The 14,392-nt window shown below is 39.5% G+C and overlaps 1 protein-coding gene across 1 annotated transcript in view; it reads right to left on the reverse strand.

Annotated features, from left to right (window-relative positions):
• LOC124613936 (DNA-directed RNA polymerases I and III subunit RPAC1) overlaps positions 1 to 14,392 on the reverse strand; it is a 218,032-nt gene that overhangs the window by 28,826 nt on the left and 174,814 nt on the right. The gene's annotated exons all lie outside the window — the stretch shown is intronic.

The following is a 14,392-nucleotide window of genomic DNA, read 5'->3' on the forward strand; positions in this document are numbered from 1 at the left end:
TTTACACTTGCAGCTGTCTGCTAGTATATAGTGTCTGCACTGTGCACAACAACGAGCGAACGTGCCGAAATTCCTCCTCTTCTTGAAAGCTTCAAACAGCCAAAACAAGAAAACAAAGTCCATTTGGGGGGTGGAACTGTTGAAGTCAAAAAATATCAACACTACTTTTAATGGTCAATTTCAATGTACTAAGGCTCTGTCTTTACTCATAAAGCATGACAAACTTTTAAATTTGTGCATGTATACATAAAAGGAGAGGGGGAGGGGAAGGGGGAAGGGGGGGGGGAGGGAGGGAGGGGGGAAAGAAAGAGAGAGAGAGAGAGAGAGAGAGAGAGAGAGAGAGAGAGAGAGAGAGAGGAGGGGGCAAATTTTGCTATAAATAGATGTTATGGTATCCAGTCACTAGAAACATACAATATCCTGCTACACAGCATGCTCCACATAACAGGTGTAAACTTGAGGCCTGTTTCGACACGTGCCGTGTGGGTTCTCCCTCCTAACACCAGTTTCTCTGAACTCTGCAGGTGGGACTGGCTTTACAACAAGTGCCTGGTTCTTGCCACTCACCTGGCCTAAATTAATGTCAATATCTGTGGTCTCAGCACTTCTTCTCAGTAACTATTACATTTCTTCACTCCCTTTTATCATTACAGCATGGAAGAGCTGTAACAAATATGTCTGAAAATGCTGTTCATAGAATTGCACTTTTTGTCTTGGTGCTCGGTTCTTATTTGAGCTAGGAACATAGGATAAAAAGTTTTTGGTTTAGCCTGGACCAGTGGCCATTTGTAGAACCATTCGAACATCTGTCTAGCTATGTTACAGTATATTAAGCAAGGTTTGAATGATGAACGAGTACTGGTGACCAGGCAAATTGTGTGAACTGATTGGTTGCCTTTGCAATTAATGCCCAGCTAATGCCACTATTTGTACATGCACCATTCAGACGTTACATGCAAAAACACTTTTTTCTGGGAAGTTTTTAGAGCAAGCAACTCCAATACTTTAAACTTGTATGAACTGGTTCGAACTTAGCATGAAGGTAGATATATACATAAAGACAAAGCTTTTTTTTTCATAACCTTTATGCATAGTTGATATATGATGATTTAAATTCAAGCTAAATGCAGCATGTAAAATATGTTCTTACATGAACTGAAGGTACAAAAACAGTTTATAGTTAATCAAATAAATAAAAAATGCATTCTCACAATAAAATTCAAACTTTGTTCGAAGGCAGATAAATGGATAAAGTAAAAACGATTTTTTTTCCCATTAAACTTTATCCATTGTTGGGACACAATGGTTCACTGCTGAGCTAAATATAGCACATCACATTTGTTCTTACTTGATATGAATGTGTGAAAGTGGTTTAAAGTGAATCAAATAAATAAAATAAGAAATGCATTCTAACAATAAAACTGGAAACTTAAATCAAGCTCTGTTCAGATTCTACGTGCAAAAAACATGTTTTTTTTTTTTTTTTTTTTTTTTTTTTTTTTTTTTTTTTTTTTTTTTGCGAGTTTCTCATGTGCACCAGATTTTACATACAAAAAACACATTTCTCTGGGTGGTTATTGAAGTGCATAACTTCTATGTTTAAAACTTCTGCGAATCAGTTAAAATTTTGTAAGAAGGTAGACAAATACTTGTAATTAATGGTCCTCCTGTTGTTTTGTGAAAGCTTTATCTGTTACCACGATATAAGCAGCATTGTTCAGAAGACAATAAAAAGCCTTATACCAGTTCAGTCATTGCTCCTGAGTCAACAAAAATCGACACCGATTGCCAAGCTGTGGAGGTCTAATGTCAAAATTATGGTAGAGTACAATTTGGGAGCCAAAGTGAAAAATGCTCCTATCATAGCACAAAAAGTCAAATATGTCCTGGGCAGAATTAGGGATGTAAAGAAGGGAACTTGCTTTTTGATTTATCAGGCAGCTTCAAAAACTTTAAAATTAAAACATTTTGACATATTCACAATTTTTTACATTTTAAAGTACTGGCACACCTGCACCTTGCAATTTATATGCTAAAGTTTCTGATACCATGCCCAAAATCCAATAGATTCTCCTGCCGTACTAAACAATATATGATATCATATGGCTGAAGATCTTGATAGTTAAAAAAGTTTTCTGGGAGTGGATTTGTTCCTGGGGGACGCTAACACAATATTTTGATTTCTGGATGGGGGAAAGGGTTGATTCCCCCCCCCCCCCCCCCCCTCCCCAAGATGATCATTTCTCCGCCAGATATCCCACCCCGTTTCATGTATGGTGAAGTGTGTAAGAACAAATAAACATAAATGTATGTGCTTCAAGAGAGTGGGATGCATCTATAATAAGAAGTATCTAAGAATGAGAGGTGCATCTATAATACGAAGTATCCCAGAGTGTGGATGCAAGTATCCTAAACTTTAGTAACATCACGTGTCATACTGCATGCCATGTTGGATGGATGACATGATCACATGTGTCATGTTATAAGACATGATGTCATATATCATGTTACTTTATTTGACATGATGAATTATATTATGTAACAAGGGTACTAATACTAATAAGTAAAAAACATGAATATGTCAAGATATTTCGATTTAAATCTCTTTGAAGTTGCCAGGTAAGTCGAAAAGCTAGTATGCCTCTTTTATGTCCCTACTCTACCCAGCACATATTCGCCTTTTTGTGCTATAATAAGAGCATTTTTCATTCTGGTTTTTCTATATGTTTTATTTTCTGACCTGTCTATTTTTCCCAACCTCTGCCCTTATCTGTTTAATACATAGAATCCACTATGCTTTCTGTTGTTATTGAGTCTTTCACAATGTATTTTCAGTAATCTCTGTCATGCTTATTACCACATCTTCTACCTTTAATTCCTCAGGTTTTCAAATCTTGTCCAGTGCAGGCACCAACGATCAGTCATCCCTTCAGATCCCATCCAGTAAGGCCCCGCTCACCCAGGGTTCAGGGCAACTTTCCACTAACTCTTCCCACATCCTAACTCTCACTAGTCCTTTTTCTACATCCCTCTTCCTTTCCATTTAACCATTCTGCCACAAAAAGGGGCCACAGGCTCTGAAAGCTTGTGTGTTTTGTCCTCCTGTCACTTGGTCAGTAGATTTGTTATTGCATTTTGTAATGAATATTATACAATACAATACCAACACACACACACACACACACACACACACACACACACACACACACACACACACACAACGCGCACGTGCGCGCAAACGCAACTCACACAAACACGACCACAGTCTCTGGCTGCTGAGGCCAGAGTGGCCTCAGCAGCCACATACTGTGATCATGTGTCTGTGAATTGCTTTTGAGTGTGTGTGTGTGTGTGTGTGTGTGTGTGTGTGTGTGTGTGTGTGTTGTCTATTTTTGATGAAGGCCTTGTTGGCCAAAAGCTCACTTCTGATAGTCTTTTTGTTATGCCTATCTGGGACTCAGCACCTCCGCAATATGGTGAGTATCAACTATTCTTTTCATAATACTGTCACATTCCATCCTGGATTTTCGTTGTTTGATTATAATACATAATACATTGTGAAAAATCATATTATAATTTTTTTTCCTTCTTCTCTTTATATATATATAAAAAAACAAAGATGATGTAACTTACCAAACGAAAGCATTGGTATGTTGATAGAGATACAAACAAACACAAACACACACACAAAATTCAAGCTTTCGCAACCCACGGTTGCTTCATCAGGAAAGAGGGAAGGAGAGGGAAAGACGAAAGGATGTGGGTTTTAAGGGAGAGGGTAAGGAGTCATTCCAATCCCGGGAGCGGAAAGACTTACGTTAGGGGAAAAAAGGGACAGGTATACACTCGCGCGCACACACACACATATCCATCCGCACATATACAAACATAAGCCGACCCTCTCCCTTAAAACCCACATCCTTTCGTCTTTCCCTCTCCTTCCCTCTTTCCTGATGAAGCAACCGTGGGTTGCGAAAGCTTGAATTTTGTGTGTGTGGTTCTGTTTGTTTGTGTATCTATCAACATACCAATGCTTTCATTTTGTAAGTTACATCATCCTTGTTTTTAGATATATTTTTCCCACATGGAATGTTTCCCTACTGGGTCACAAACAAACCAAGTAGAGATACGCTCTTCGCTTTTTTAATCTCTATATATTCATCTGTCTGCCTCCATAAATGGTAGCAGGTGGATGTATGATGAGTTCTGCTGAGTTAATATTGCTAAAAAATGTGTATTTCAATTGTACATTAAAAGGCGTAATAGAAACTGATTGAGATAGAGAAGTTTATTCGTACATTCGCAATGACCATGCCCAACTGTTCATCATTCCGCGACATGCCGAGAATCCTGCGAGGGTTGAAGCATACAAGAATAATTTGAGTGAGCAGAAGAGGGGCGATCCAGAACCAGTATTGTCATACAAAGCTCTATGAACAATGGCGGTAGCAAGAAAAAGAAGTACTTAATTTTAAATGCCCAATATATGTATTGAATATTGAGGGCCTGTTGATATTAATGCCAGTTAAAGTTCACTCAGGATATGTATATGGTCCAACTTTTTTTCTTTCCAATGATTCTTATAAAATTTCCCTTTTAAATATTTAAGCACCAATTTTTAATCATCTTCCAATATATATATCACATTTTATTCCTGCCCCTTCTATTCAATAGCCACCGTGACAGGACGGCACCGAGCGGTATACGAACAGAACTTCCAATTGTTGAGATAAATTTTTTTTGAGATAAATGATTTCATCTTTTTCTTACAAGAAACTAATGAGGCCTTTGTTGTGTTTGTTACATGTTCGCGAGATTGGGACTATTAACAACTTGAATGAGCAAATTAAAATTAAATTCTGCCTACAAACGAGACGTGCCACGAATGTGGATTTCAGCAGTTAAGGTAGGAAGCTGCTACGCTGTATGCTTATATGGCCGCGCTTGATGCCGTCTCCCTCACAGTAGGTAATCTCTTTTCCTTCCAATTAATATCCTTTATGGAATGTGCATTTCTATAGGAAAGACAAAAAATTGTGTATAGTCAACATAAGAGTACAACATAATTCATTCAAATTCTGTAAGGCCGTATCACAGAATAATCAGGATCATTAATGAATGGGCATATAAATCTGCTTTAATTGAAAAGAACTGATACAAACAAAATAATTTTTTTTCTTTCAACGAAAATGGCCATTGTTGAAAACTCATTAAAAAATGCAGTATGCCAAGATGTCGGAAATCCGAGTTTGGGAACAGTTGAAAGTAACATGCCAACTCGTGAACTGGCCAACAGCTACCACAACAAATAAGTTGGCGACTTACTATTAAAAAATAATGACTGGTAATATAACTAATCATGATGTCACTTTTATGATGCTTGATGAGACAACTTCTCAGTTCTCACCAGGAAACGTTTTTTCCAAATAGTGGAAGTGAAGTGTATGACAGCGAGAATTTCTTTGATTATTTGCTCACAATGTCATGAATGCAAGAGCAGGAAACAGTTTGAAAAAGCAATGTAAATACTAGTGACACCCACAATTTGACACAACTCATACAACTAATAACACAACGGCTTCCAAGACAACAGGAATTTCAAGATAGTGTAACACAACAGCTTAAGAGTGTAACACAGCAGTTCACAAGACATCAAGAAAATATTGGACAACAGTTTATACAGCACTTCACAAAACATCAGAAAAATATAGGGTGACAGGTTACACAGCAAAATCAAGCTTTTAACGATTTCAAGAACACTATTAGTCATCAGTTCAGTGAGGTGAGCAAAGCTATAGGCACTGAGTTATCTGGCTAACTATCGGGGAAGTTGACAGAGCTCGGTAAACAACTAAAACAAGAAATAATTACCGACATGTCCCACAATACAAATACGTTAACAGAAAAGGTAACATCCATAAATTGTAAACAGGAAAAACTTGTAGGTGAGTTGCAAAACCTCAGTGAAGCAAATTCTCAAATTCAGGAGATGCAATCCCAAGTGGATGCTTCAATAAAAAATGTGACAAATTGAGTCAACAAGCTGCAAGACATATACAAAAACCTACCTACAAAATTCACAAGATGAGTCTAAGAGTAGATCAGTTAAGTTTAGAGTCACAATTTGCCGAAAAACAGAGAGGCAGATGTAAAGGAAATAACTCAAAAAGTTGAAGCCGGAATGCTAGATAAGGGCAGCACCCTCGCTGAAAAGGTAGTGTCAGGATGCAAAACTCATGTAGATACTGCAGAAGCAGCTCTAAAAAAGAAAGAAAGACGACTTCTACATCTACATCTACATTTATACTCTGCAAGCCACCCAACAGTGTGTGGCGGAGGGCACTTTACGTGCCACTGTCATTACCTCCCTTTTCTGTTCCAGTTGCATATGGTTCGCGGGAAGAATGACTGTCTGAAAGCCTCCGAGCACGCTCGAATCTCCCTAATTTTACATTCGTGATCTCCTCGGGAGGTATAAGTAGGGGGAAGCAATATATTCGATACCTCATCCAGAAACGCACCCTCTCGAAACCTGGCGAGCAAGCTACACCACGATGCAGAGCGCCTCTCTTGCAGAGTCTGCCACTTGAGTTTGCTAAACATCTCCGTAACACTATCATGGTTACCACATAACCCTGTGACAAAACGTGCCGCTCTTCTTTGGATCTTCTCTAGCTCCTCCATCAACCCAATCTGGTACGGATTCCACATTGATGAGCAATACTCAAGTACAGGTCGAACGAGTGTTTTGTAAGCCACCTCCTTTGTTGATGGACCACATTTTCTAAGGACTCTCCCAATGAATCTCATCCTAGTACCCGCCTTACCAACAATTAATTTTATATGATCATTGCACTTCAAATCGTTCCGCACGCATACTCCCAGATATTTTACAGAAGTAACTGCTACTAGTGGTTGTTCCGCTATCATATAATCATACAATAAAGGTTCCTACTTTCTATGTATTCGCAATACATTACATTTGTCTATGTTAAGGATCAGTTGCCACTCCCTGCACCAAGTGCCTATCCGCTGCAGATCTTCCTGCATTTCGCTACAATTTTCTAATGCTGCAACTTCTCTGTATACTACAGCATCATCCGCGAAAAGCCGCATGGAACTTCCGACACTATCTACTAGGTCATTTATATATATTGTGAAAAGCAATGGCCCCATAACACTCCCCTGTGGCACGCCAGAGGTTACTTTAATGTCTGTAGACGCCTCTCCATTGATAACAACATGCTGCGTTCTGTTTGCCAAAAACTCTTCAATCCAGCCACACAGCTGGTCTGATATTCCGTAAGTTCCTACTTTGTTTATCAGGCGACAGTGCGGAACTGTATCGAACGCCTTCCGGAAGTCAGGGAAAATAGCATCTACCTGGGGGCCTGTATCTAATATTTTCTGGGTCTCATGAACAAATAAAGTGAGTTGGGTCTCACACGATCGCTGTTTCCAGAATCCATGTTGATTCCTACAGAGTAGATTCTGGGTTTCCAAAAACGACATGATACGCAAGCAAAAAACATGTTCTAAAATTCTACAACAGATCGACGTCAGAGATATAGGTCTATAGTTTTGCGCATCTGCTTGATGACCCTTCTTGAAGACTGGGACTACCTGTGCTCTTTTCCAATCATTTGGAACCTTCCGTTCCTCTAGAGACTTGCGGTACATGGCTGTTAGAAGGGGGGCAAGTTCTTTCACGTACTCTGTGTAGAATCGAATTGGTATCCCGTCAGGTTCAGTGGACTTTCCTCTGTTGAGTGATTCCAGTTGCTTTTCTATTCCTTGGACACTTATTTCGATGTCAGCCATTTTTTTGTTTGTGCGAGGATTTATAGAAGGAACTGCAGTGCGGTCTTCCTCTGTGAAACAGCTTTGGAAAAAGGTGCTTAGTATTTCAGCTTTACGCGTGTCATCCTCTGTTTCAATGCCATCATCATCCCGGAGTGTCTGGATATGCTGTTTTGAGCCACTTACTGATTTAACGTTAGACCAGAACTTTCTAGGATTTTCTGTCAAGTCGGTAAATAGAATTTTACTTTCGAATTCACTGGACGCTTCACGCATAGCCCTCCTTACGCTAACTTTGACATCGTTTAGCTTCTGTTTGTCTGAGAGGTTTTGGCTGTGTTTACACTTGGGGTGAAGCTCTCTTTGCTTTCGCAGTAGTTTCCTAACTTTGTTATTGAACCCCGGCGGGTTTTTCCCGTCCCTCACAGTTTTACTCGGCACGTACCTGTCTAAAATGCATTTTACGATTGCCTTGAACTTTTTCCATAAACACTCAACATTGTCAGTGTCGGAACAGAAATTTTCGTTTTGATCTGTTAGGTAGTCTGAAATCTGCCTTCTATTACTCTTGCTAAACAGATAAACCTTCTTCCCTTTTTTTATATTCCTATTTACTTCCATATTCAGGGATGCTGCAACGGCCTTATGATCACTGATTCCCTGTTCTGCACTTACAGAGTCGAAAAGTTCGGGTCTGTTTCTTATCAGTAGGTCCAAGATGTTATCTCCACGAGTCGGTTCTCTGTTTAATTGCTTGAGGTAATTTTCGGATAGTGCACTCAGTATAATGTCACTCGATGCTCTGTCCCTACCACCCGTCCTAAACATCTGAGTGTCCCAGTCTATATCTGGTAAATTGAAATCTCCACCTAAGACTATAACATTCTGAGAAAATTTATGTGAAATGTATTCCAAATTTTCTCTCAGTTGTTCTGCCACTAATGCTGCTGAGTCGGGAGGTCGGTAAAAGGAGCCAACTATTAATCTAGCTCAGTTGTTGAGTGTAACCTCCACCCATAATAATTCACAGGAACTATCCACTTCTATTTCACTACAGTATAAACTACTACTAACAGCGACAAACACGCCACCACCAGTTGCATGCAATCTATCCTTTCTAAACACCGTCTGTGCCTTTGTAAAAATTTCGGTAGAATTTATCTCTGGCTTCAGCCAGCTTTCTGTACCTATAACGATTTCACCTTTGGTACTTTCTATCAGCGCTTGAAGTTCCGGTACTTTAACAATGCAGCTTCGACAGTTTACAATTACAATACCGATTGCTGCTTGGCCCCTGCATGTCCTGACTTTGCCCTGCACCCTTTCAGGCTGCTGCCCTTTCTGTACTTGCCCGAGGCCATTTAACCTAAAAAACCGCCCAGTCCACGCCACACAACCCCTGCTACCCGTGTAGCCACTTGCTGCGTGTAGTGGACTCCTGACCTATCCAGCGGAACCCGAAACCCCACCACCCTATGTCGCAAGTCGAGGAATCTGCAGCCCACACGGTCACAGAACTGTCTCAGCCTCTGATTCAGACCCTCCACTCGGCTCTGTACCAAAGGTCCGCAGTCAGTCCTTCTAGCTAAAATAGACTTGGGTTTAATGGAAGCAGAGGAAAGGTTATGAGGCGGTGTTGCTAAAACTACTGACATTCCAAAACAACATATGACAGAAAACAAACCTATGTTTTTAGGGAAGTTAGATACCTTCACTGGTTACCCATAACACGGGGTTAGCCCGTCGAAGGAAAATAGCGAAGGTTGCACAATGCAATAACACTTGCCAGCAGTTGCTCCTGTCGAGCAAGTGCAGTTGCCATGCACTACCCCACAAGTGAACATAAACAAGCCTGTCACTGACAACACAGTGTGTTACTTGCAGATGAGGGTTACTTAGGCATTGACAATTTAGCATATTTACTTCTGAAGGGAAAAGAACACACCCTGAGGTCTTTATCAGAGCATTTCGAAGTGTTTTACCTTGTACCTGGACCAAAGCCCACAAAATTAGATTTGTTGTTGGATACACACACGGTGACATTCTGACATGGGCTACAGACATGGGGGCATGTTGCCACTATTATGACCAATTTGAGAGAGCATTTCTGGATAAGTATTGGTCAGAGGTCGTACAAGAGAGGCTCAGACGTGAAGTATTCAACTCAGATCAATAGCAAGTATGGAAGCTTCAGGGGCTATTTTGAAAAATATTTGAATAAAACCAGACACTGGATGAACCTGGTATCTCAAGTAGACATGCTGAAAATTTTAAAGAGCCGTCTTCCTGCTCACATTAGGGAAAAACTCATTACCATCCCGGAACACCAAATAGTTTCTATCTGTACTAGACTCAATAGATTTAATATACAAAGAGAGACGACACAGAGATTTACAGACCAACAAGTAAACAACGGATTCGTAGTACAACATGGATGGCAACCTTACCCCACACAGACCTATGATAATGGCAATGGAGAAAGCTGTATATACAAAGGTCGACATAAAAGAAATGGGCAAAGATTTAGCAAAAACAACTACAATGGGTGAGTAATGTATGGCCAGCCTGTACAATACGTGCAGACACAAGCTACCAACAATAATCAGCCACTTGGTTGGCAAACGCAAAACAATAACAGACAACTAAACAACCAACAGGCGGTTAAATTTGGTCAGCAAAGTAACACACATATGCCGAATAACACGCAGTGGCAAAGAGAATTTCAGTCTAGAGGCTCTCAAGATACTAATTGGCATAACCAAACACCAATGGTCAATATAGTGGAAGTTGTGCCTAGCCCACAGATCGATGTCACCGCAATGCCGGAAAACTTTAACTGGTCATGGTAGGCCACCGTTCTGTGAGCTTGGAGGGGAGTGGGGGACGGGCTTGATCGAGACTTGCTTTATCAGATACGATCAAGGTAGGTATACCCTCTAAGTTGTATATATGTATAATAATATTAGATTTAGGATGTTGGAAAATCACATTTCAGAATTTATATTGTTAATCGATAAAGAAAATTTTTGTTTTTTCTTGTATGTAAAATGTGTAAATGGTAAGGTGAGTGGAAGAACTTTACTTTCATGTGTCTAGGGACGACGATACTTTTAACACAATGCTTCGGCTTGCACTTAGCCCATTTGTAAATGAATAAACAAACTTGTGAAACGCACGGTAACGCGCAATGCAATACACAACTCGCCATGATGTTAGTGGTAACAGAGCGACACAGTGCATGCGCATTGGGGAGAAAGCTAGTCAACAAACTGTAAGGACGTGCGCGCGGTACACAGCTGAAAGGGTTGGAGCATCCAAAACAAACAAACCCTATGAGTTACAGCCTGCACTAGCATTTTTAAACCCTATTGCATAAACTGGAAATAGAAAATTAATGGAGAGTCTATACTACAACTACGACTATCTACACTACACACACAAAAAGAGATAAGCTAAGGGATTATATACACGGAAAGGGATCCTAAACTACGAAATATTTACTGAAATTGTGCTACTCTGTACATTATATATATATATTTACAAATTTAAGTATTGAAAGTACAGCACTAATTGTAATTGAGGGACCAGAAAACTCTTGCTGCAGATAAACAAGTGAGTACAATATAAGTTACAAACTGAATAAGAGGTCGCACCACGCCTATAACACACTTTATCTTTTAGATTTATAAGGTAAGTAGAGATGCACACATGACATTAAATGAGTTTGTGATAGCACGGCTGCACATTTAAGTAAATGAATACATGGTTCAATATATAAAAGAGGTACTAGTGACCATCAAGCCACTGTACACTTATTTAAGAAGATTTAGTTTTAGGTTAGTATTAAGTTTTTTTTTTCCAGAGAACGATGCATCAACACCTCCTATAAGTGAAGAAAGATAAAAGCCTGTCAAGTGTTAGGTACCGTATAAACATTAGAAAGAGCCACACCACAACTAAATATAGTTGTAAGTTTATTATATGTATGAATGTGATAGTGTGAAAATATTTGTAGAACAATACAGTTGCAGTACATCGCATATCACAATGCTGAATTAAGGCGGATCACTACCAGATAGTCAAGGGGTCAAAACCTAACTACTGTCAGTGTGGACTACTCATGAAAGCATCAAACACCTGATTAACACTGAACTATTTTTGCTCATTTGTTACATATATAAACACTATTTTACGCTCATTGTACATGGCATACAGTACTGATGATACAACTCTGTGTACCTCAGCATATGAAATGATTATCCTCTATACAATGAAAATAACAAGTAAATACTGAGGTGCACTTTAAACACTGAATAAGTATTTGATACGAATGGTATTGTCATGCTTGCATTTTGTTTCTGGGAACACAATTAAGACCAGCAACGAGACGTAACTGAGCACATAAATGCCTTTCTGTGAAATTTCCTCAACCCTGTAGTGTGTAGATCCTTCCTGGAGAATGCTAGAAAGGCAAGGCCACATGTAGTTATTTAAGCAGCACATAGAATCTGTTGTAGCATCTATTGTTTACTTTTTTTAATTCTTTGAACTTGATAAATATGCTCCGACAAGAAGTCACTGAGAATTTGTCATGAAATGTATGTCAATTTATACCATGAAGGAAACAGGAATCTGCTGTTGTTGCTGTTGTTGTTGTTGTTGTTGTTGTTGTTGTGGTCTTCAGTCCTGAGACTGGTTTGATGCAGCTCTCCATGCTACCCTATCCTGTGCAAGTTTCTTCATTTCCCAGTACCTACTGCAACCTACATGCTTCTAAATCTGCTTAGTGTATTCATCTCTTGGTCTCCCTCTATGATTTTTACCCTCCACGCTGCCCTCCAATGCTAAATTTGTGATCCCTTGATGCCTCAGAACATGTCTTACCAACCGGTCTCCTCTTCTCGTCAAGTTGTGCCACAAACTCCTCATCTCCCCAATTATATTCAATACCTCCTGATTAGTTATGTGATCTACCCATCTAATCTTCACCATTCTTCTGTAGCACCACATTTCGAAAGCTTCTATTCTCTTCCCGTCCAAACTATTTATCGTCCATGTTTCACTTCCGTACATGGCTACACTCCATAAAAATACTTTCAGAAACGACTTCCTGACATTTAAATCTATACTCGATGTTAACAAATTTCTCTTCTTCAGAAACGCTTTCCTTGCCATTGCCAGTCTGCATTTTATATCTTCTCTACTTCGACCATCATCAGTTATTTTGCTCCCCAAATAGCAAAACTCCTTTACTATTTTAAGTGTCTCATTTCCTAATCTAATTCCCTCAGCATCACCCGACTTAATTTGATTACATTCCATTATCCTTGTTTTGCTTTTGTTGATGTTCATCTTATATCCTCCTTTCAAGACACTGTCCATTTAGTTGAACTGCTTTTCCAAGTCCTTTGCTGTCTCTGACAGAATTACAATGTCATCGGCGAACCTCAAAGTTTTTATTTCTTCTCCATGGATATTAATACCTGCACCAAATTTTTCTTTTGTTTCCTTGACTGTTGACAACATCGGGGAGAGGTTACAACCCTGTCTCACTCCCTTCCCAACCACTGCCTCCCTTTCATGCCCCTTAACTTTTATAACTGCCATCTGGTTTCTGTACAAATTGTAAATAGCCTTTCACTCCTTGTACTTTACCCCTGCCACCTTCAGAATTTGAAAGAGAGTATTGCAATCAACATTGTCAAAAGCTTTCTCTAAGTCTACAAATGCTACAAATGTAGGTTTGCCTTTTCTTAATCTATCTTCTAAAATAAATCGTAGGGTCAGTATTGCCTGACGTGTTCCCATATTTCTACGGAATCCAAACTGATCTTCCCCGAGTTCGGCTTCTACTAGATGTTCCATTTGTCTGTAAAGAATTCGATTTAGTATTTTCCAGCCGTGACTTGTTAAACTGTTAGTTCAGTAATTTTCACATCTGTCAACGACTGCTGTCTTTGGAATTGGAATTATTACATTCTTCTTGAAGTCTGAAGGTATTTCGCCTGTCTCATACATTTTGCTTACCAGATGGCAGAGTTTTGTCATGACTGGCTCTCCCAAAGTCATCAGTAGTTCTAATGGAATGTTGTCAACTCCCGGGGCCTTGTTTCGACTCAGGTCTTTCAGTGCTCTGTCAAACTCCTCACGCAGTATTGTATCTCCCATTTCATCTTCATCTACATTCTCTTCCATTTCTATAATATTGTCCACAAGTACATCGCCCTTGTATGGGCCCTCTATATACTCCTTCCATCTTTCTGCTTTCCCTTCTTTGCTTAGAACTGGGTTTCCATCTGAGCTCTTGATATTCATACAAAAGGTTCTCTTTTCTCCAAAGGTCTCTTTAATTTTCCTGTAGGCAGTATCTATCTTACCCCTAGTGAGATAAGCCTCTACATCCTTACATTTGTCCTCTAGCCATTCCTGCTTAGCCATTTTACACTTCCTGTCGATCTCATTTTTGAGACGTTTGTATTCCTTTCTGCCTGCTTCATTTACTGCGTTTTTATGTTTTCTCCTTTCATCAGTTAAATTCAATATTTCTTCTGTTACCCAAGGATTTCTACTAGCCCTCGTCTTTTTATCTACT

The sequence above is a fragment of the Schistocerca americana genome, chromosome 4 (assembly GCF_021461395.2).
Source record: "Schistocerca americana isolate TAMUIC-IGC-003095 chromosome 4, iqSchAmer2.1, whole genome shotgun sequence".
NCBI lineage: Eukaryota > Metazoa > Arthropoda > Insecta > Orthoptera > Acrididae > Schistocerca > Schistocerca americana.